Genomic DNA, 24,482 nt, shown 5'->3' on the forward strand with positions numbered 1-24,482 from the left:
TACCAAGATACTTTTAAACACCCATGTAGGTGTTAGCCACTCAGTTTCTTACTCTATGCCTCTGTTGGAAGAAATCTGGGTTCAGTTTCAAATGAGAAGAAAGACACTGGAAACATAGAGGCTGATTGAAAAGATGGTTTAATGGTGGACAGGACCACATGGTTTGACGTCCTGGGCATTCGGCACATGGGTGGGTGAGAGAGAGAGAGAGAGAGAGAGAGATTTATACTCTCTCTTGGGCTTTGAACTTGCTTCCTGTTCCTATGAAAGAAATGTATTCTGATTGGTTGTTAGACTCCCATGGGGCCATGCAGAGGTAACTTTGTAGATTGTCTTGAGTCCCAGGCTTGGTTGAATCTTGCTGGGTGATGTACCATATTTTTCGGAGTATAAGACGCTCCAGACTATAAGATGTACCTACCTTTTTTGGTGAGGAAAACAAGAAAAAGAAATCTGCCTCTGCCTCTCAGCAATTTACCTCCTTGCAGCAAGTAGCAGAGGCCCGCGCAAAACAGATAAAAGTCGGGAAGCCGATCCAATCAACTTGTGCTAATTAGGCTGTGCTGAAGCTGAAATGGGCTGTTTCTTCTTGCTGCTTGCTGCAAGGAGGTAAATTGCTGGGAGGCAGAGGCTAAAGAATGGGGGCCAGTGGGTGGGCGGGGTTTACATTTGGTGTATAAGACGCACCTAAATTTTCACTCCCTTTTAGGGGGGAAAAAGGTGTGTCTTATACTCCGAAAAATATGGTAATGAAGGGTCTTTGGGCAATTCCTATTATGGCTTAATGACTTTATCGTGGTTTGGATCTTGAGTGAGGGCTAATCCTATCACCCTGGAGCTGAAGGTATTTTGTCTTGTAGATAAACTGGCACCAAAATATCTGCTGGGGCTGAGTTTTTGTGTCCCTTAAGATTTCTATTTTTCTTTTTGGGGAAATATTCTGCCTTTTTAATATTACCTAGAATATTTCATTTTTCTAGGAGAAGGATGAGTGCTAACTTTCTACACCTCCATATACTCTGGAATATATAGTATTCAAACACATAAAATTTCATTTCATTCCAATAATCATGCTGATATAACAATATGAAGAAATCCAAATCCAATAGTGTAAAGCAATGTCTTGTTTTGTTGCTATTGTAGAACATGAGTGAAGTGTGTAGCATATACTTTATAGCAATTAATTGAATGAGATAAAGATATTTTGTCATTCAACGTAATTGTTATTTGTCAAAGTGAAGAATGGAAGTATTTCCAGTTTACATACCTTTTGATCCTAAGAAACCCTTTATTTCAAAGGGTATTTTGCAGTCTTTTACTAAAATAATAAATCCGAAACTATTGAAATAAATCCTAAAAATTTGTTTTGAGTATACATCCAGAAATGTAGATCTTATACAGTCTATGCCCGTGATGGCGAACCTACGGCATGTGTGCCAGAGGTGGCATGCAGCGCCCTCTCTGTGGGCACACAAGCCGTCACCCCAGTTCAGCTCCGCCGTGCATGTGCCTCCTGCTGGCCAGTTGGTCTTCATGTCTCTGCTGCATAGAGAGGGGCATGCACGCATGTGTGGGTGTAGGGCACATGCATAGGGGGCGGGGCACATGTGGGGAGCATGCACACATGTGCGGGGGTGGAGCATACGCAGGGGGCTGCACGCGCATGCACAGGGGGATGGGGGCATGCATGAAGAGTGCATGCATGCATGGGGTGGGGCGCATGCATGGTGGGGCGTGCGCATGCGTGGGAGCCACACTCACATTGCATTTTGGGGGTTCAGGCACGCATATTGCATTTTGGGGGTTTGAGCACTCAGTCTGGAAAAGGTTAGCCATCATTGGTCTATGCCTTCCTGATGCTGTTTGTCCTCGTATGGTTCTCTCTGCTTTCAAACTATTAATTCTTATTCTCAGTATATTAACCGAAATAAAGGGAAAATGTTTAGAATTTACCTAATGTAAAGAAACATTTATTTCTTTACAATAAAGGCTTCACATCAAGTGAGGTGGCAGTTCTGAAGTATTATTTATTACTCTACAAATTACCATTTCAGGAAGATCTTAATTGAAGAGATAGTAGAAAATAGGATTCCAGGGTTTCCAGAAAGCAAGTGGATTTTAATGAATATGGCTGCTTTTTCTATTAATTGACACTTTTTCCCTTGATTATGGTCCTACAAAATGTTCATGCAGGTCTATTGTGATACTGGTGGTTTTCTTTACCTGCCAATTCCCACCAAAAATAGGTGAAGCAAAAATGTATTCTGTCTCCCCTTCTTTTTAATTTGTATAATGTTTATTTAGCTTTAGCCTTGACCAGAGTTCTACCCTTCAAAATTAACCAACACATCTATTTCAATTCTTTATGTGGATGATGCAGCTGTTCTCTTTACAACTCAAGTGGTCTTACAGCAGATCCTATGAACCCTTGCCTGTAATTATGCAGTAGAAAGACCAATCATCAAGCACAATAAAACAGAAGCCGTTGTTTTCTCATCTGCATCACACTTAGAAAATTAATGTGCCCTCTGTTAAGCAAACTTTGAGTATATAAATACCTGGTCATTTCCTTTCAGGTCCTGAACAACCTGGAAAGAACAACTAAGGGCTGTTTATGTTGTTTAGACTTGTGAGTTGTATTTTGCATTATGTCAATTACAATGGTAGCAGTTTTGCACCTATCACAGTAAAATCTTCACAGCAAAAGTAATTAGTCATCAATTTTACTGCACACAGATCTGTAATCACTATGATTCGAGCCTTCTAAAAATTGTCCAGTTTAAATTGTTAACTTTGTTTTGAATCCCTGGAGGTGTTCCCAACACTTTATGACATCTGGAGACTAGGCATTAGGCCTAGGAAAGCAAGTATGTAGTTTAATCATCTCAAATTTGGGCTTAAATTGGCTTTTTACAGATAACACCACAGCTTTCTTGATTTGTATTCTTGATAAGATTGTAAGCTACCCAGAGGATACCATGTGGTAAGATGGATGGCCAATAAATTTTACAAATAAATAAATAAATTTTACATGATTTTTCAATTCCGATCGGAATTGAAAATAAGCATATATTGGAGAATAATCAGGGGTAAAATCCAGCAGGTTCTGACAGATTCTGGAGAACCAGTAGCGGAAATTTTGAGTAGTTCAGACAATGGGCAAATACCACCTCTGGCTGGTCCCAGAGTGGGGTGGGAATGGAGATTTTGCAATATCCTTCCCCTGCCATGCCCATCAAGCCATGCCCATCAAGCCACACCATGCTTATCAAGCCACACCCACAGAACCGGTAGTAAAAAAAAAAACTGGATTTCACCACTGAGAATATTTTGTGACCAATTGGCTCAATGTTTCATCTTCCTTGGGCTTGGGGGCCTTGCTGGAGCCAGAACAATAGGCTCCTACTAAAGGTCTCCAAACAGACCAAATCTCAAATTTCTTCTTGTGTGGGATGGATTTGATTGGAACACTATCCTTCTATGCCACTTATTTAACTGATATTTTATGTCCATCTCGCTGAAATATCTTCACACTTACCAGGTTCAATGAGCCACATCGCTGGAAAGAAAATTTAATAACATTTCTCTGCATGAACATTTAAGCCCTTGCCCAGTGGGAAAAAAAGGGACCCTTTCTCAGGTTCTCCCATGTTGCCTTTCTGTTCAGCCTGGCAGGCAGTTCTAATAGTGTCACTTCTAACCAACAGCCTTGAAAGTTTGGAGGAGGAGAATATATTTTAGTTGACAAGAATTCCTCAGATCTTCAGAAGGGTAGCCTATTTTTGTACAATTAACCATTGTTATTCTTTAATACTGTAGCTATTCTGATGATGTTTTATTTTGATATATACTGCCTGCTTTTAAATGTGAATCAGTATAGTTTTTATGTATGCAGTTAAAAGTATTTGCTCTTTGAACATAAATAATGATGATGGTTTAAGGGGGAGACTGAAACAGAAAGAAAAGTCAACAGTTGGAAGCAAGCACCAGGAACCAGAAAATTGCAGGAGGTAATGAGGTGCCAAATGTGTTAGATACTGTGTTGAAAAAATCCCATCATTTTGGATAGGTTAAAGAAATCTGTGAAAATGTTATTTATTTTATTAGGGATTGTAATATTAATGACCCACAAACCCAGATTCACCATTTGAATCTTCCATTTTTCTCCTCCCTTCCCCCCACATTAAAATAGTTAATAATCTGAATGTAACATTAACCCTTCCTTTGAAAGGGAGTGTAGGATAGACTTTTGAATGGGGCTTTTTGGCACACACAAAAAAGCTCCCAGCAATGTGAAGGAGATCAAGTATAGACAGTTAAATTAGATCATAGAAATGCACATAAATACCCTAGTTCCCATTAGTGAAATGTTGGGTGATAAAGTAGATATTTCCCAGAAACATCTAACTGTTGTTGGTCTCTTTCGATCAATTATTTTGCCCCCAATCCTGTAGAATTCAATTCCTTTATTTTTATTTATTTATTAAATTTTTATTCCGCCATTTGTCCTCTACAAAATGACTCTGGGCAGTTTTCCCCTATTAAAGGATGCTGCAAATTTTCTATTACAGTTTGTCCTTTAGGATTCCATTTTCCGTTTCCTATAATCCTTCATTTTGCAAAGAAAAAGGAAGACACATTTTCTAAACCACTCCACTCTAGAGGTGGGCGAGAAATTTATTCAGTTTGCATTTTAATGCGAATTTACCTAATTTCATGCCTCTCTGATTCTTGCAATACCCTCTGTTGGAAAAAGGCATACAGAAATATGTATAAATGGGAAGAGGACATGCAAAAACATTGTGGTTTAAGTGATCATATGTTAAAAGAATCGTGCAAAGAAAAAGCTCAAAGTGATGAGGAAAAAACAAGAACCTGAGGAAAACCAGAAGTGACAGATTCACTTATTGGACTTTTCTGTGCATTAAATGCTTAAGACAGACCTGCACAACTAGCTGTCTACCTACCAAAACAAAACCCAGTAAGCTTGAATTGTAGTGCCTAGTACTTTACTACACCTCCTACTTAATAAACATAATTCACTGAGATTTAAGTTCCAATAAAACAGAGTTTTGATATTGTACTTGTAACTGCAATAGCCAAAGTAGACATTTAAGGTTATGCTACTCAGTTCTCTTAAGAACAGGAAGAAAAATAGCAAAATCAGCTGAGAAAATATTACCATGTCAGGTTTGGAGACATGTTGGATTTGGATACACATTAAAAGTTATGAGAATGGGAAGCTACCAGATCTGTGGAACATTCATCATTCCCTAGATTTCCCCCCCCCCATCTCAGGGGTGTCAAACTTGCGGCATCACATTATCTTCACATGACGTATCACAATTTTTTCCCTTTTGCTAAAATGGGGTGGGTGTGGCCAGCATGTGGTGCATCCGGGTCATGTGTTTGACAACCCTGCCATATCTGAATCATACAATATAGTATATTGCTAGTATATATTTTATTGGATTAAATAAAATGAGAAGGATGACTTCCTGATTTACAACCAGTGAGATAGAGTAGACTGTCTTATTTATGGTCAATGAATTAACTTCATGGCAGAATAGAATGGAATAGAATTCTTTATTCGCCAAGTGTGATTGGACACACAAGGAATTTGTCTTGATGCATATGCTCTCGGTGTACATAAAAGAAAAGATACGTTCATCAAGAATCATAAGGTACAACACTTAATGATAGTCATAGGGAAACAGTCAATATAAATCTTAAGGATACTAGCAACAAGGTTACAGTCATACAGTTATAAGTGGGAGGAGATGGATGATAGGAAGGAGGACCTGGATCAAAGTCTTCCTAATTAAAGATACTATAAACTTCAGATATCAGCTGAAATTTAGCTATAAGATGATCACAGTTACGATGCAACATTAGTTTTCAGAGATTGCCATTTAGTAGGACTAATTAGAAACCTCGAAGTTGGAGATTTCTACCAACAATTTTGTTACAGTATTTTTCTTTTTTCCAGATTGTTTTGTTTTGTTTATCCTAAGGACACAAGGATTCTATATGTTCAAATTGCAGAATCATTCAATAATTCTACAAGAAGATATATTTGTGTGGTAGAAATCAGCAATTGGCAAAGTAAATTGCCTGGGAGGGATCCAAACAGATTCAAGATAAAGAAAAGAGAGAAAGATTAAGTCGAGACAGCACCTAATGCTTTTTCGAAACACTTTGGCCTCTCCATAGATGACATTGATCTAATAGTTGGCCATTTAATTTCCAGGTCTCAGTGCCAATCTGTTGTCACCTCTGCTGCCCCATATCAAACTTCCAGGAAACAAAAAACCCTCCCGGAAAGCAGGCAATCAATAATGAGATCAGTAGATTTTATCTTAACAGAAACCTGCTTTGTTTATGGAAGTCTGTTCTCTCAATGGTGTTGCAGGGGTAGGTTGTCAGGAGGTGACTGTGATGTGCAGGGCTGGATTGAATGAACATAGATAAAGTCACAATGAAATGTGGCAGCAGAAAGCAAAACATATAAAACTCTAGCAAGTGAAAACGTACGACTCTATGTGTGGTCATGGCTATTCTCATCACATTGTGTTAAATACAGTGTGTTTGTATTTTGCTCTAAGTTTTCTATACTGAGTTCTACTCCTGCAGTGTCAGCATTTAGAAATGTCTATACAGAGGACAATATTCACATACTTTTAGCAAATGAAATTTGCATTGATATATATGTTCCTGGTTGCTACTGAATGTGCCCTCTTCCTTCAAATCCAATTCTGATTTGACACTTGTCAAGTATTCTATTCAGAATCTGACTGCTGTCTGCCGTTGAAAACTTTGCACAAGTTATACAAGGGATAGCATCATCTTAGAATATGATTTCCTGAGGTATTCTTGCCTATCCCATAGAGATTTGTTGAGAACAGATCTTCTTATGATTGTTCATCACCTCATTTATTTTTCTACATTTCAGTCTTCATGAATGGTGTCAGTGAAATCCTGTAACTGGACAACAGTCTGTCCCAATAAAGGACAAAGTAGAAGATGTTGCATTGTCTACTTTTCACTACAATGGCAAGTCTCTGGTCCAGTGAAGTATCCTTGATGACCCTTGACCTATCTGATGACTCTTGACCTAGCAACATTATTTTGACCCAAATAACCCAAGTGACCCAAATTATAGGAAGCTGCACTGTCTCATTAATGTCTATGTCATTATCTGCAATTTTTCATAGTCATTTCTGCTTATTCCTTCTCTAATTGAAGTTTCTTTGGTATTTAATGCTTTTATTGCTGTGCGAAATGTTTCACACACATTCAAATGTCTCCTCCCTGCAATATGATTATATATAGGATAGTATCTGTCGGTTGCTGTTTTCTCATTCTGACTGGCAATTGTTCCTTGGATGTCTGGAGAGGCTATTCCAGAGAGAATATACTACTTATTCGCTTTAGTGGACTTCAAATTACATTTGATAATTCAGCAGCTGTTATTCAATAATGGTTCCCTTTTTCTCATCTGAATGGAGCATCCCAACACTAGACTTGCATATTGTCTCTGAAGTAGCAAAGGACCAGGAGAAAATTTCTTAGAGTAGCTGGGACACTTCACTGCAAAGAGAGTTTGCAGACTTTGGGATAATGGTGTTCTGGGGATTGTATTTGTTTCTCTTTTTGTCTGTGTTATTGTTGTTAGTCGTGAAGTTGTGTCCGACCCATCGCAACCCCATGGACAACATTCCTCCAGGCCTTCCTGTCCTCTACCATCCTCTGGAATCCATTTAAGCTCACGCCTACTGCTTCAGTGACTCCATCCAGCCACCTCATTCTCTGCCATCCCCTTCTTCTTTTGCCCTCAATCTTTCCCAGCATTAGGCTCTTCTCCAGTGAGTCCTTCCTTCTCATTAGGTGGCCAAAGTATTTGCATTTCATCTTCAGGATCTGGCCTTCCAAAGAGCAGTCAGGATTGATCTCCTCTAGGACTGACCAGTTTGATTGCCTTGCAGTCCAAGAGACTCACAGGACTCTTCTCCAGCACCATAGTTCAAAGGCCTCAATTCTTTGGTGCTCAGCCTTTCTTATGGTCCAACTTTCACAGCCATACATTGCAACTGGGAAAACCATAGCCTTGACTATACACACTTTTGTTGGCAGGATGATGTCTCTGCTTTTTAGTATGCTAATTTGTCTGTTCCTGTTTTAAATGAAAATGTTCTCCAATCTGGAGTCCAAATAAATTCAGAAATGCAAGACAATAGGGTTAGATAGGCAGGCAGGCAGGGAAAGAGAGAGAAGAGGGAGAGAGGGAGAGAGAGAGAGAGAGAGAGAGAGAGAGAGAGAGAGAGGGAGGGAAAGGGAGGGAGGGAAAGGGAGGGAGGGAGGGAGAGAGAGAGAGAGAAGGAAAGAAAGAAAGAAAGAAAGAAAGAAAGAAAGAAAGAAAGAAAGAAAGAAAGAAAACTGATAGTTCAACCAACTGAAGAGGAAAGGCTGAAGGCTATACTGCTATTTTTTTTAAAAAAATGATGGGTACCATATTCAAACACTTTTTTGAAAATAAGAAAATACTAAAGTTAAGTACTAAACCTTTAACAGAATCTGAACGTTTAGTTCGATTTGGAAATATAGAGGACCAAAAGGATTTGTCTTTCAAATATATAACTCCTACTGGAAATAAATATGGGAAAGAAATGCGGGAAAGAAAAACATAAGAAATGCTTTTGGGGACTTGGGGACTGAAATAAATATGAAAACTGGAATAAAATATGGCAAAATTACCCTTATAAATCTAAATCATTGCGTATTAAAGATATTCCTTAGGTGGTATAATGCTCCTGTCATAGTCACATATATTAACAAAACAATTCACCAACTGTATTGGAGAGTAGTCAAAGTTAGAGAAACACACTACAATATCAAATAAACAATGAGTTAAATTTTGGAAAAAATAAGGTGAGCAAATTACACAATAAAAAAATTATTAAGTCATTATGGTGTTATCAAATCCATATTTAACATTAGAAGAAAATGGGAATTCCACAAATTTACTGGGATATTTTATGTCTGCAGCTTGTCAAACAAGATGTTGCAAACATCTGAATAGAGGTGATAGGGATAGAATTAAAGGTATGGACCATCATGTAAATGGTAAAATTGCCCTATAAAACGGAAATAAGTGAAACTAGTCAAACTAGCACATGTAGTTTCGTAACTGATTGTTCCATGCTTATTGAATTTATTGAGGCCTTGGCATGACATAACCCTTGGGAAATCTGTATTTGGAAAGCTAGAAGTAGGACTTGTGAACAGGCACAGATATAGGTTTTAGCAATAGCAATAACAATCACACTTAGACTTATATACTGCTTCACAGTGCTTTACAGCCCTCTCTAAGCAGTTTACAGAGTCAGCATATTGCCCACAACAATCTGGGTATTCATTTTACTGACGTCAGAAGGATGGAAGCAGTAGTTCAGACCAGTTCTAACAAACTGGTAGTTCCAACCATCAGTTGACCCTGCCCATTCGCCCCCACCCTATCCTGCCCTATATTTCCTTCTTTCTGGCTCAGCTGATTCATGCAGCACAGCTGATTTCCATGCCTCTGTCGTTCTATTGACCGGGGCTGCCTTAGAAGGTAAGCAGCTGAGCTTCAAATTGCTGTATTTTGAATGCTGAGCGAAGTGCTTGTGCGCACACAAAGTGCACAGTCACAGAACCAGTTGTTAAACCGGTTGCAGCCCATCACTGGATGAAAGGCTAAGTCAACCTTGAGCCACTCAGAATTGTACTCTAGGCGTGAGAAGTGAGTTAGACCTGCACTTTAACCACTGTGCCACCATGGCTCTATTTAAGAGTTTTTGTGTTCCACATTGTTCGATAATATTTCTGTTATTAAAATATAAGCTGCCCCAAATCATTATGGAATTGGGCAGACTTCAGATCTGATCAAATCAAATCAAATCAAATCAAATCAAATCAAATCAAATCAAAGTAACAATGTCCTGGAAAGTATTTAAGTAGTTTAAGTCCTTGCATCACACATAGATGTTTAGTTTATGAACTGGATGCAGGTACTGCCCTTGCTGTCTTCTCTAGGATAATAATGATCTTCTCTCTTGGAAAATATTTTATTTCTTGACAAAGGAGTACAAGATGTTACTGAGAACCAAACAGCTGATTAGCTGATTGGATGAATGGGAGAGACTGATTCGGCCAATTTGAGTGAAAACAAAACTATTTTCTGGTTTTTAGGTTTCCTTAGGGCAGTGATGGCGAATCTCTTAGACACCAAGTGTCCAAACTGCGTGCACGCATGCCCAAACTGAAAGGTGCGTGAGAATGCGTGAATGCATGGACATGCGAAAGCACACATACGTGGACATGCACGATGGTGTGCATGCACAGACATGCAGGAAGACATGCGCACATGCACAGCAGAGACCCAAAGACCAGCTGGCCGGTGGGAGGCAGAGCATCCCAACACCAGTAAGATCTTTTTCTTTCGTGACCTTCTGTTTCGTTTGCAGGGAAATAGAAGCTCACGAAAGAAACACCATGGAGATCTGACCTGGGGCGACGGCACACTTGCCAGCAGAGAGGGCTTTGCGTGCCACCTCTGGCATGTGTGCTATAGGTTTGCCATCATGGCCTTAGGGCAAAAAGGACCAGATCTGGAATGATATGTTTGTATATCTAACTCACCAATTGGCTGACCTAAGAAAATATTTTAGCTGTGGACAAGCAGGGTTTAGACCAAGGGTCCTCAAACTTGGCAGCTTTAAGACTTGAGGACTTCAACTCCCAGAATTCTCCAGCCAGCATAGCATAGTTGAAGTCCACAAGTCTTAAAGCTGCCAAGTTTGAAGACCTCTGGTTTAGACCAACGGACTGCTTTGCGTCACCTGTCTGTGAAGTGTATGGTCATGTACAGCCCTTATAGATTTGAAGGCAGCATTCCATTTGAATCCCTGTAAGTGATTATAGTGGAAATTGGAAGCCTCTAATGTTGACTTCCTTTTTCTTCAATGAATAATGTTGCTGCATGAAAATACCACTGTGCAACTTGGGTTTATAAATGATAGTGAACTGACCAGGTTATAGCCTCAATATTATTTAATTTCCTTTTACTAAAGCTTAATTTTCCCCTCTGTCTTTGGCTCATAATCCATTCTCCATTGCTATTCCTAGTAGACTGAGATGAAGTGTTTATTTATTTATTGCACCATTTTGTCAAAATGAAACATTGGAAATCAACTACTCAGAAACTAAGGTGGCTGGATTTAATAGATGCCTTACCAATCTTCCTCATTCTAGGAAAATTAATGACACCCCCAATTTAGCAGGTAAAAGCCATCAAATACCTAAGCATTTATTTCATCCTCTATCTCCTAGAACAGTGATGGCTAACCTTTTCCGGACTGAATACCCAAAGAGCGCCCGAACCCCCAAAATGCAATGTGTGTGCGGGCCCTGTGCATGCACCCCACCCCTGCCGCATGTATGCATGGCCCCCTGCATGCGTCCTGCCTCCCTATGCATGTGCACGTGCCCTCCTGCACATGCGCACTCCTGCGCATGTGCAGCAGAGACTCAAAGACTAGCTGGCTGGCAGGAGGCGCACACACATGAGCAGCAGAGCTGAACTGGGGCGATGCCACTGCATGCCGCCAGCGAAGCACGCACAAAGCACATGCATGATGCGAACCGGTAGTAACACCAGTTGAAACCCACCACTGGCCTGAGCCTCCTTCCCCTGGAGTGCTGGACTCCTTGGGTCGAGTTCCCGGAGTGGCTCCAGTGGTCAAAGAGAGCAGGCAAGTGGCCGGGTGGGAATCCAGTGGGCTGCTAGGAGCCCCAAGCCCTGCGGAGCTGGCACGGGAGGCAGGGGTGGAAGGCAGCCTTTTCTGCAGCATCCCCCTCCCCTCTTTGGATTGCCCTGTAAGGGGGGCTCTGCCTTTGCAGAAATGGGGCAGGGTGGGGTGAGCGAGCGGCAACTGGGGGACTGGTTCGGGGGTATGGCCAGCCAGCAGCCACTATCGGTTCAGTGAACCAGGGCACATGTCTGCTACCAGTTCACCTGAACAGGTCCGAACCGGTAGCCTTTCACCCCTGCATTAGAAGTGTGTGCTTGTGTGCGTGAGAGAGAGAGAGAGAGAGAGAGAGAGAGAGAGAGAGAGAGAGAGAGAGAGAGAGAGAGAGAGAGAGAGACAGACGCGCGCACACACACACACACACACACACACACACACACACACACACACAGAGACAGAGACAGAGAGAGACAGAGACAGAGAGTCAGTCAGTCAGTCTTTGGACCATATTGTGTAGATAGATGACTACCTTTCCCTTTTGAAAGATTAATTCATTTCTGATCTGGTTCACTGTAAATTTAGGCCCCAGTCTACATCCATGCTTGGAGTGACAACCAGAGAACTTTAGACCCTGATATTCAAAGAGATAAGGCTAATAACTCACACCTTCTGCTGCAATGACCTTATATATTATAGACAACCCTTAGCATTCCCCTTTTTTAAAATCACATTTTTGTGCCTTCAGATAGAAAGATATTTCTACTGCCATGCCTTGATATCTGGCCTTGAGAGTATTGAAGAGGATATTAATATATATGACCAAAATTGTTTGCGTGTGTATATATATGCATATGTGTGTAGGTATAAATGAAGATGTATTAGCATGTGTGTTTTATGCTTGGGTGTGTCTTTATTCAAGCACTGAAATTAAATCAGCTACACATATACTCTTCAATTTCCTCATATTGGCCTTAGAGTTTGGAACTAATCTCTCCTTAATCACTTAGTCTTAACATACAAGAGTGCATTTCTTACTAAACATCCAGTAATCTAATGTTTCTAGAAAGGTAATCAGACCTTTTGCTATAGGAACTGCCATTAGAATTCTCCACACCTGAACAAAATCTACTTATGTTTAATTTCTGCTGCAAATGGTTATCTATGTAGGATGTTTTATATTGTATATATTTTATATTTTATACTGTATTTTGGTCTGCAAATGTCCATAAATAATTTTTAAATAAATAGATTACCAAAAGAAGTAATAATTGCTATCTCTCAAAGAAATATGTAAACAAATCTGGAAAATATACTGAGGTTCTTTTTAACTTTCTTGCACTTACCGTATTTCCCCCAAAATAAGACCCTGTCATATTTTTTTGAACCCTGAAATAAGCTCTTGGCCTTATTGCCATGCACTCAAAAGCCCAGTTGGGCTTATTATCAGGGGATAATAAGCCCAAGACTTATTTGGGGAAAACAGGGTAGTGATCTTAAAATATTTAATGGATGTATGGATATTTTTAAGTGCATTTGAAAAAAAAAAAGCTATAAGGAATCACGAAGTATTTCCTCCCACCTTCTTGCTTTAATTTATTATTATTGATGTTATTTGTTAATATATGTTTTGATTTTGAATAAAATTAACAATACTGAAGGAATGAAATAAAAGTATTTGATCCTAAATCACTTTGAATTACAGTATACTGGGGTCTTGTTGTGATTCTACCTTTATAGTAGATATTCAATTCCCAAATTGATTTTTAGCTTTTAAATGGAAGAGGATGACCTATATATTATTTGCATTTGAAGTAAATTGGCTGGCAGTATAATAATTTTTCTAACACTGCTGTTAGCACCTTTTTTAATTTGGATAAATGCCCTTGCATGCATTGCTATGGCTTATTCATCATACAAGAAGCTTCTTCTGTAGATGTATTGATTGATCATTCATAAAAATGTTAAAAAGAAACAGTACCAGTGCATTTCGTAGTGACTGAACATATCACCAGTTGCATTTGCCTCAGTGGTGGGTTCTAATCAGTTTTACCACAAGTTCGCATCGCGCACGCGCTTCGCGCAAGTGCAGTGAGTGAAAAAACAGTTAAGGCATGGCAATCTCCTCTGCCACACCTTACAGCTGACCAAAAAACAAAAGAAATAAAGATAGGTATAGCACGGGGGCGGGGGTGAGGGCCCAACTGACATTCAAAGCGAACCAGTTCGCTCTCCTATGACGATTTCCACAACCGGCTCTCCCGAACCAGAGAGAACTGGTAGCAACACACCACTGATTTGCCTCCAAACTTGAGACAAGCATAATGATTATTAAAAAAAAAAAAAAAGAGTACAAGTAGCCCTTGACTAACGACCACAATTGAGCCCCAAATTTCTCTTGCTAAGTGAGACATTTGTTAAGCAAATATTGCCTCATTTTATGATCTTTTTTGACACATTTGTTAAGTGAATCACTGCAGTTGTTAAATTAGTAACACAGTTGTTAAGCGAATCTGGCTTCCCCATTGACTTTGCTTGTTCAAAGGTCACATGAACCCGGGAACCCGCAACAGTCATAAATACAAGTCAGTTGTCAAGTGTCTGAATTTTGATCACTTGACCATGTGGTCATAAGCAGTGTTGAAATCCAAATTTTTTTACTACCGGGTCTGTGGACGTGGCTTGGTGGGCGTGGGAGGGGAAGGATATTGCAAAACCACCATTCCCACCCCACTCTGGGGCCAGCCTGAGGTGGTATTTGCCGGTTCTCCAAACTACTCAAAATTTCTACTACCGGTTCTCCAGAACCTGTCAGAACCTGCTGGATTTCACCCCGGTCATAAGTGTGAAAAATGGTCATAAGTCATTTTTGTCAGTGCCATTGTAATTTCAAACAATCATTAAATGAAGTGTTGTAAGTCAACACTGTATACTATTATACAGTATACTATTGTGTGTATTTGTGATAGTTTGAAATCCTTTGCCATGCTATACACTTACATGACAACATCAGATAGTTACTAGTCCTATATATCACTGAAAAGTTAAGTAATGCTGTGTCTGTGATCTGGTATCTCTAAAACTTTATTCAATATATCAGGTGAATTGGGTGATTTTGATAGCCTGGACTGCCAAATTCTCTGACTTGTGAGTTCATTATTTCTCAGTGTCTTTGGAAATTATATTTTCCAACAGGCAGTGTTAAAGTAGGTCTGGTTAGCAGGTTTTTAATTTAGAATTTATTTTCCTTACTATTTTATTTTTAAACTATATTTTCACTATTTCTAAATTACTTTTATATTACTGTTTGACATTATTAATCACCTTGGGGAGCTCACAAGAAATTTTATGCTGTGTTGGTTCAAAATTCTAGGCAAAGGAAGGTAGGTTCTAAGTGAATGTTAGAGCCAATTTTGTAACTGTAAGGACAATTCAACAGCGAAACTAATTACCTAGAGCTGTGGTGGGCTCCCATTTACTGAATGTGTTCGAGTGGAAGTGAGACAACCATATGTTGACAATGTGTGAATTTGGATTCCTGCAGTGAGTTGAATTAAATGACTTAAGTGCCTTTCCAGCTCTATGATTCTAGTTGTATTTTCCAGAATTGTATTTGGATAAGGACACTTGTTTGGTTCATTCTGTGATGCAAACTTTTTAAAGTTCATAATTCTTAAACCAAAATGCAGCAATTCTTCTATATTTTGTAGTACAATTGTCATTCAAAAATGCATACAAAATGCAAAAAGTTATATGTTATTTAACACTGGAACGAGAGAGGGGGGAGGGAGGAAGAGAGAGAGAGAGAGAGACTACATGCAGGAACATTAGCAGGCTCTCTGAATGCATGTCAATTGCTAAGGCCATATTCCTCGTTTTTTTTTTTTTTTTAATTTTATTTATATGCCGCCCTTCTCCGGAGACTCAGGGCGGCTTACAATGCGTTAAGCAATAGCCTTCATACTTTTGTATATTTATACAAAGTCAGCTTATTGCCCCCACAAACTGGGTCCTCAATTTACCTACCTTAGAAAGGATGGAAGGCTGAGTCAACCTTGAGCCTGGTGAGATTCAAACTTACAGTAATTGCAGACATCTGGTGTTAATCACAATGCTATCAGTCTGCTGAGCCACCAGGCCCTTCGTTAAATTTATTTGTATGCCACTTTTCCCATAACAGCTCAACAATGAATTTTACAACTTTGCCGCTCTTGGTCATCTTCTGCCCACACCTCCCAGTCTCACTTTTTGTGACTCAGCAGTCAGATTCAGTTGCAGTTACAATATTCAAGTGCCTCTAAAACAGCAGTTACCAACTGGTGGTCCATGGACCACTGGTGGTCCGCGAGAAAATTTGGTGGTCCATAGAAAAATTATTTGCATTTTTTATATTGCACTAAATCAGGGGTCCTCAAACTATGGCCCCTGGGACAGATAAGTGCAATGAACATTTGTGTTGCTGCAGAGAGTCTCCCTCTTTGGGGTCTTTTTGTGTGGATTGGAGGGGGACAGAAATTCCGACTTCGGGGTCTGCTTCAGCCTCCTGGTGTGGGGCTTTGGGCAAAGGCTGGAGGGAAGTGCCGCTGATGGCAAAGAGCCAGAGGACCTTGTTCCAGTGGGACTGCATCATGGCCTGGAACTAGTTGACCATCTCAGCCCACTGAGCCTCAAGGCGCCGGTACCTGGCCTTGCACTCCTGCAGGTCTTCCCTCTGCTTGGCAAGCCTATGCTCGTAGTCCTCAGTGAGGTGCTTCTACTGAGTCTCCTTCTCGATCAGATCCAATTTGAACTGAATTGTTTTGTCAACTCTTTCTTGTGGTGGCTGCTTAGCTCCAACAACTGCTTCCTGTTTCGGAGCCCGGGCAGGCATATGAGGAGTGGCTGGGAGGAGAGGGGTGAGTAGAGGCTAGCGAGGTGCCCCTCGACGTAAGCGACATCAAGTTGGGCATGCCAACCCAGTCACATGACCACCTAGCCATACCCACTCAGCCGGTCATTAGGCAGATCATATTAGTGGTCCACGGGTTTTAAAATTATGAATTTAGTGGTTTCTGAGCTCCGAAAGGTTGGTGACCCCTGCTCTAAAGCAGTGTTTCTCAATCTTAGCAACTTTAAGATATAAGGACTTCAGCTCCCAGAATTTCCCAGCAAACATGGAAAATTCTGGGAGTTGAAGTTGACATAACTTAAAGTTGCTAAGGTTGAGAAATACTGCTCTGGAGACAAGGACTCCAGTCTTGCCAATTTCATCTGAATATCTCCTGGGCATATCAGAAACAGAAAAAGCCCTGGAAAACTCCCTCCTTGTTACCAACAGTTACACACAAACAAAATACATAAGTGAAATACTGTCGGTCCTATTCTAAAAGTTCCTCAAATGACCAGGACAATCATTTGAGAATGACAGCCACATGGCAACTATTTCAAATTAAAATAATATTTCAATATTTGAGAGCAATTCCTGGGCAAAGCCAATCTACGGTACTTAAAAATATTTGGAGGCCTGGATGAACAACTTCATCTTATTAACAGAAGGAGACAGCAAGCTGGCCTCATGCCTATTTGCAAATGAACAAGAATTCCTTTTTCAGACACCTTATAAAAAAAAGGAGGGGGGAGGCGAGGATGAAGTTGCCTGCCTTGAACAAACTCCTGACAAACCTTTAGGATGTGTATTTTGAAATTGAAGGTAAAGATGTGTTCTTATTTTTTTAGTTGCCCAGTGATTTCCTGATAGTCCACTACTTGATGATGAATCAATTTCTCATTGTCTCGCCAATCTTATATGAAAGAAGCATCCAAACAGACTTCAAGCCTATGCTTTGGTTCCTCTCCTGCAGGCATTGTGTAAAAGGGCAATGAGCCCTTAAGAGCTTCCACTGTACTCCTTTTGTGATTCTGCACACATCTTCACCTAAACACCCAATTTCTCCCTATTGAGCTGGGCTACCTATGGCACAGATGCCCCTCCAGAAATTGCTAGAATTTTTTTTTAAAAAAAAATATTAAAACTGGGGCCTATACTTTGGCATAGTGCTTTTTATGGGGCTATGCTCCTGTGCAGAACTTCACCAGCAAGAACAGGGATGCAAAGGGGCAGGACCAGAAATTTCAAAGATGCCCAGGTAAGGGAGGCACCAATGTCCTTAGCCTATCTATTTCTGAAGAATACTAGGGTTCTTCATGTGTTGACATTGTCACACTAGGGATCACTCTTGAGTCCCCTACCCCTTTCTCACTGAGAAAAACTGTTCTCAATTGACAATGCATTGTTGGGCTTCTCTGGCTACCAAAACTAGCTTTCCTGTTTTCCATCTCACACTAGACTGCCTATATGGACAAAACAGCTACAACTGAAATACATGCTGTAGTATTTGCTTCTGTATTAGGCACTTATGACAACAAGGAAGTCAATTTGTCATCCGCAGTTCCATGCACTTATTTTCTTACACACTTGTTCATCAGGAAGCCAATTTCAGTTTTACAGATGAGAGAGAAATCGAATCTGCAAAAACTGCATTTGAACCGACACCTACACATGATCCAAATATACAGTATATTTAAAACATTCCAAGATTACCTCCTAAATGCTAAATAAGACCAATGTTTGAACAGGGCCAGGTAGCAGAAATTAAGGATTGTCCCTGAATAGACCTGCAACAAACAACAATCTACTTGTGAGGAGGAGCTAAAGGGACAGGGGGGTACCCAAGGTTACTTACTGTAAGCAGGCAAATTAATAGTGGCAACACTGTCCTGACTCAGACAAAAGGTGCTAATTGTGTGGAAAGGAAATTTCTCCATGCAAAGCATTACAATTGCTTCGACACGCATGATATATTACCATCTGCTGCTTTGTTCTAGTTGCTGTTGTGCAGCTTAACATACATGGCATATGTTATTGGGGGGAAATGGGATGAAATATAGTATGTTTCTAATAGATATATAATATTATTTAAGCATTTTGTTGACTAGGGCATAAAACACCAAGCCATTCTGTTAAATGCCGAGTTCAGAAAACAGTATAAAACTGACCCAGGTATATATACAGTTTGTTCTTTTCCTAAAATGTATCCATGAGCATATTTCCTCCTCAGGAACCTCCAAGCAGTGTGAGGAAATATAGGAAATCTGTAATGAAAGCCTTGATTTCAAACAACAAGATTCAGTCTCTGATTATCAGTAGTGGTGTGGGATCAGGTTTACAGTATCAGGACTTGGCACTAAGACTAGATCTGGGTTAGCTCCTGGATTACATGTTGCATATCTGCAGGCTCATTGGGCTCTAGTAGCTGAATCTGAGAACCCAATTACAATTTCAGGATAACCTGATCTATTACTGCAGAGTTCCCCAAACTTTCTGGGTTGGTGGCCCAGAATGGGGGGGAGGGGGGAATAGGGGATGGTTTTGTGGGAGAGGTAAAGGCAGGGGTGTGTGCATGCATGAGCCCCCTTTGGTTGTGTGAGTGGGGCCACAAAAAACCCTACACTTGCATAAGTGGGGCTGCGCGCACACACATGTGCAAGCACACCAGCCAGCCATTCACGTGGACTGGTTGCAAATAGGCCATGGGTCAGTAGTGGGCTGTGGCCCACAGGTTGGGGACCCCTGTACTACTGCTTTGAAACAGGAAATCAAAGTCATTGTCATAGACTCATCTATCTCTATCAGAACAGCAAGCATGAGCCCTGTAACATAGAATGAGGGCCACCAGACATATTTTGCAGAGTAGCCTTGCATAATAGACATTTCTGTGACTTCTTTATATGCAGCAAAACAGTGGTCTAAGCCAGGGGTGGTTCTACTTACCTTTACTACCAGTTCGCAACAGGAACACATGCGCAGATCATCAATTATGACGTCCGGGTGGATGGGTGGAGCCTCCGGCTGCTTTTACTACTGGTTCTAAAGAACCAGACAGAACAACCCAGCACTGATCTAAGCCAATAAAATAATTTATTTCCACACCACTGTCACGCTTTATGCTAGTCTTCCCCGGATTGTTTTGAAGTACAAGCCCCAGTATTCATGATATTTGGCACCCTAAACAGAGCTAATTAGAGTACAGATCAAATATTCCTGCAGGGAATTATGAGGGAAAGATTGTTCTATACCCTCTTAGGTGATGTTTGCCACAGAATAACTGTATCCATTGACATTTTCAGCGATGCAGGGTGGGCTATTAATTTTTTTAAAAAAGTGTATTGAGACATTTTATTTTTTATTACATTTATATAACCACCCATCTCACTTTCATGAGACTTAGTGGCATACACAATTATATAATAATATGGGTTTACAAACCTTTGGGCTTTAAGAAGACACTCTGTTGTGCAGTTCATCAGTGGACACAGAGATGACTCTGCAGTTCCAGTCTGGAAATAGAGCCAGCACAGTGCGGGCACTGGAAGTCCATTGTTGTAGTATCTGTGAAAACCATTCTTTGATGTTGGTCATAGTTTTCTATCAGTTTTTGGTTATGCCTGTCTTCAAAGCCAGTGGAGGCGGCATAGCAAAGGGGTTGCCAGTAAATTCTGCTGGCAGTTTCAGCTTCTAATTCCTTGGCTGGACGTCACAGTGACATTAGGTTTCTTTCTTAGTGTCTTTGTAGTGCTTATGTGGTTGACCTTCAGAATTCTTCCTAAGATTCCAGCATACCATAGAACAATTGGCAAGGCCTATGGCAGTCAATCATTCTGATGACATAGCCCACCCATCTCATCTGGGCTCTGATAATTACAAATTCAATACTGATAGACTATGCAAGATCCAAGATATGCGTGCCTACCAATCCTGTCCTAACATTCCTTTTTACTTACTCTTTTCATGTATTCAAATTATGTTTATACTTTTACCTGTTATCTTATATATGCTTGACAAAATAAACTTATGACTTATGACTTAAGTTAGAGACATAGTTTTGCCAATGAATACCAAGGAATGGAGTTAAGAGCACACATGTGATATTTATTTGGTTGTTTGATGCACCTTTGGTTTACAGAGTCCAAAACTCACATCTATATAGGCAGGAAGATATAACCTGGTCTCAAGTCATCTTCCTGAAAAAGTACACAAGGATATCCCTTCTTACTTTCACAAATCTCAGATTTATCCTATAACCGTTTCAGTACCTTCATATTATCCTCTTCATTTCATTTAAATAATACTACTAAGGCTTTAACAACCTTTGCTCATCAAAGGCCTTCACCACAATTCTCTGGAATCTCTCTGAATCTCAAACAGAATTATTTTTCTCTAAGTTCTAATAGTGCTAAATTATCTACATCTTTTTCCATCTCTCTGTTTACAACTTCTATCTTGCTTTCCAAAATTTCCACTTTAATTTGTTATACATTTCCTGTCACTTGACCCACAGATTCCTCAATCTTCTTAACTTCTTCTTTCATTTCATCTTTACAAGTCTTTCTTCCATTCTCTCTTCAAAGCAAACAATAACTGCCATGTTATCATTAATTGATTCAGAGAACTTGCCCAATTCATCAAACATTCTCTGCAAAGGGGGCAAAGGGGGAGAAGACAGGAGAGGGTCATTAGAGCAGGGGTCCCCAACTCCCGGTCTGGGATCTCTGGGATAATCCTCTTTCTGTAAGGTGCTCTAATGCAGCCCCCCCAACTTTTGTGTACCGCCTGCATCCCACAGAAGGGGCTTCGCTTGTTTACGCAGCCCAGTTTCTGGCATGCTATGGACTGGTATCAATCCACAGATCCAGGTTCGGGGACCCTTGCTCTAATGACCCTCTCCTCTCTTCTCTCACTTTGCCCCATTTCTGGAGATTGTCATTCTAATATTGTAGTCCAAAAATAAAAATGTCTCAGTTCCAAGGGGGTGGGGGAAGGAAGACAAACTTCTCCCCCCTCTCTTTTGCCTTTCTATGTCCTTAATATGTTAATCTCATTGGACACTCTGTAAGTTCTCATATTACTTTTATCTTCATTTTGTAAAATCCACTAATTTTCTATGTTCTTTATTGATAAAGAACATTTCCAGGAAAATCCAATCTGTTTTTCCAATATTTTCAAAAGCACTTTTGCCAAAAGAATAATATTTCAAAATTACTGCCTCCTTTATTAATGTAAACTTTCTTACATTGAATCCTTGTTAAACTTTTTGCCAGTAATTTACAATTCTTTAAACTTTTTTCTTTGGTCCAAAAAGATGATTTACTCATCAAATAGTTTTCCCTTATCATGCCAATCAGAAGATCTCTCTTTAATTTTAAAATGATTGTATCCGATAGTGATTTAAAAAGTGAGGCTTTTGCAAACCTTATGCCCATTATAGGCTGCCTTGTGGTTGTGAGCACACTTGGAATCCCTTGACTTACAACTGTTCAACTCACAAATCAACTTCAAAGAACATCTCCATGGGCGCTATTGATGCATAATAGGAAACAGTGCAAAGGGCCAACTGGTCTAAACTGCCACCTGCTCTTCAGCAGAAGTTGTGAGAATTCCCAGATTGCATATCCAGTCTCTCTGGAGAAGTTGAGTCATGACAATTGGACTTTTTTTTCTTTTTTGGTTTGGAACATTTCACTACTTATCTGTTGTGACCTAGGCATCCTGAGTCATTAAAACACACGAGTAGTCCCAAAAACCTCTTTTATTGCAACAGCTGTGAATTCTGTTCATTCACAGATGAGTTCCAATTAGTTATAAAGTGTCCTTTGGGATAATCCCACCTTTATCTCCCTTGACACACTGCCAAATACCTAATTGGCAAAGCCGCACGGAGTCCAGAATCAAGCAGAGCGTCAGGCTTTAAGCTGAATGAACAAATGTTGCTTCCTGCAAAGGCCCAGATGCTTTGGTCCTCTTTTAAGTCTTATAGGAGGGGTCAATCATCTCCCAGCCCTACTCCTGAGTTGTCCCTTTTGTTTTAGCTGTTCTTGTCTTCTGGCAGCTCTGCGCATGTGCGCACTGGGAACAGGCTTCCCCTGTTCCTCTGCCTCACTGAGGTCCAACTCTGGAGGCTCCGGAGGCAGCACGTACCTCCCAGAAGGCCCTTTCTCTGCCTCCGATGCAGAGTCCTCGTCTGAGCCTTCCCCAGACTCCAGGACTGGCCCATGGTCCTCCCTAGCCTCCCTGTCTGACTCTGCTGCCAGCTCCGCGGGCTGCTGGTGGGCCAACACATTATCCAAGTAACTTCTTCTGCTTATTTAAGATGATGTATCCAACAATGCTGGATAATTGATACAATGCTTTAATGCAATTTATTAATGTGAGGACCACTTGTATATTATATCAAGATGGTAATTGGAACTGGAAATTCTTATCAGTAAGTGACAGGGTCTTTAAACACTGACATCAGTGTTGCACCAGTTAGCAAAAGCAGTTCCAGTAATATCAATTGCCATTGTTAAGCAAACGGATCATCGTGGGTCATTAAGAGGCAACTTCATGAGAGTGTGATTTCTGACTTCCTGATAGTTTTTCCAATTTTGCTTGTTCAGGGAAAGTTGAAAATCATGATCCACAGGATGCTGTGATTTTGTAATTGTGAGCTGTTAACCAAGCACTCAAATTGTGATCAAATCACTGCAGAGATGCTGTAGCAGCTGCAACTATGAGGACCAATAGTAAGTCCCATTTTCAGTTCCATTGTAACTTTGAATGGTTGCTGAGCAAGTGGTCATTAAGCAAGAACTACCTGTAGCATTGTTGCTGTTTGCTGGGCATCATTCTAAAAGTGGACTTGAAAAAGAGATCCTAGTAGAAAGAAATGAGCAAAACGAGGTTTTTTAGCATTGATAAATGACATAAGAGACATGTTACACATATTCAGAAGATTTATTGTTACCTATCTACCTACCTATCTAAAAATCTGTATGGAGACATTCTAATCCAAAACTCTAAATAGAATAGGATGTGGTGGACAGAGTTTCTACTAATAATTGAGACACCATCATCTCACAGAAAATAGTTTTATGGAAATGAAATTTCTAAAATTGTATTAAACCAAATACTTGCCATTTGTACCTTTGGGCACAGAAGAGCTATCTAGAATGAGTTAGTTTCAGCCCTAAAGGGAATACATTATTCTTTACAAGATATTATTACACTGATAAAAGCTCTCAAATTTTTACTTTTTTGAGATGTGTCTGGCAAAGGAAAGGTGTATCATAATTATGTCATTTGTCCCTGGAAATGAATCTTTTTCAGAGGGCAGCAGCTCAGTTTGAATGTGGTACTTGGTATTCTTCTCTGGTTTCTGTCACTTCATTACTATTGAAATGAATGTTAATTTCATCAAGGTGCAGAAAGATATTTTCCTTACATATACATGAACTAACTTTATTACTATTTAACTAGTACTTTTGTCTTTATTTATCCAAGAGAGCTTTTTTGGGCAAAAGTAAAAGCAAGTGATTTTAAGGAATCATATATTGGAGTTGTACCCAACCAAGTTTTCTTAAGAAATAGTTGCTAGTTTGACTGAAATTATCCCTGACTGAATCCTGAATGGGAGCAATTGTATCTCGGCTGAAAAGATACAGATGGCAGCAGCAAAAACTTTTCTGTACCATTATGCTGTTGCATAATGGTCATCTTTTATCAGCCAGATAAGGTAACCCTATAACAACCTCAAAATTGGCTTACTTGGATGCATTGGAACAAATGACTATGAAATACCCAATCAAGTCAATATATACCTCATATTTATTGTTATTTGG

This window comes from Pituophis catenifer, unplaced genomic scaffold (genome assembly GCF_029215685.1).
Source record: "Pituophis catenifer annectens isolate HBS135680 unplaced genomic scaffold, rPitCat1.0.hap2 SCAF_3, whole genome shotgun sequence".
NCBI classification, from domain to species: Eukaryota; Metazoa; Chordata; class Lepidosauria; order Squamata; family Colubridae; genus Pituophis; species Pituophis catenifer.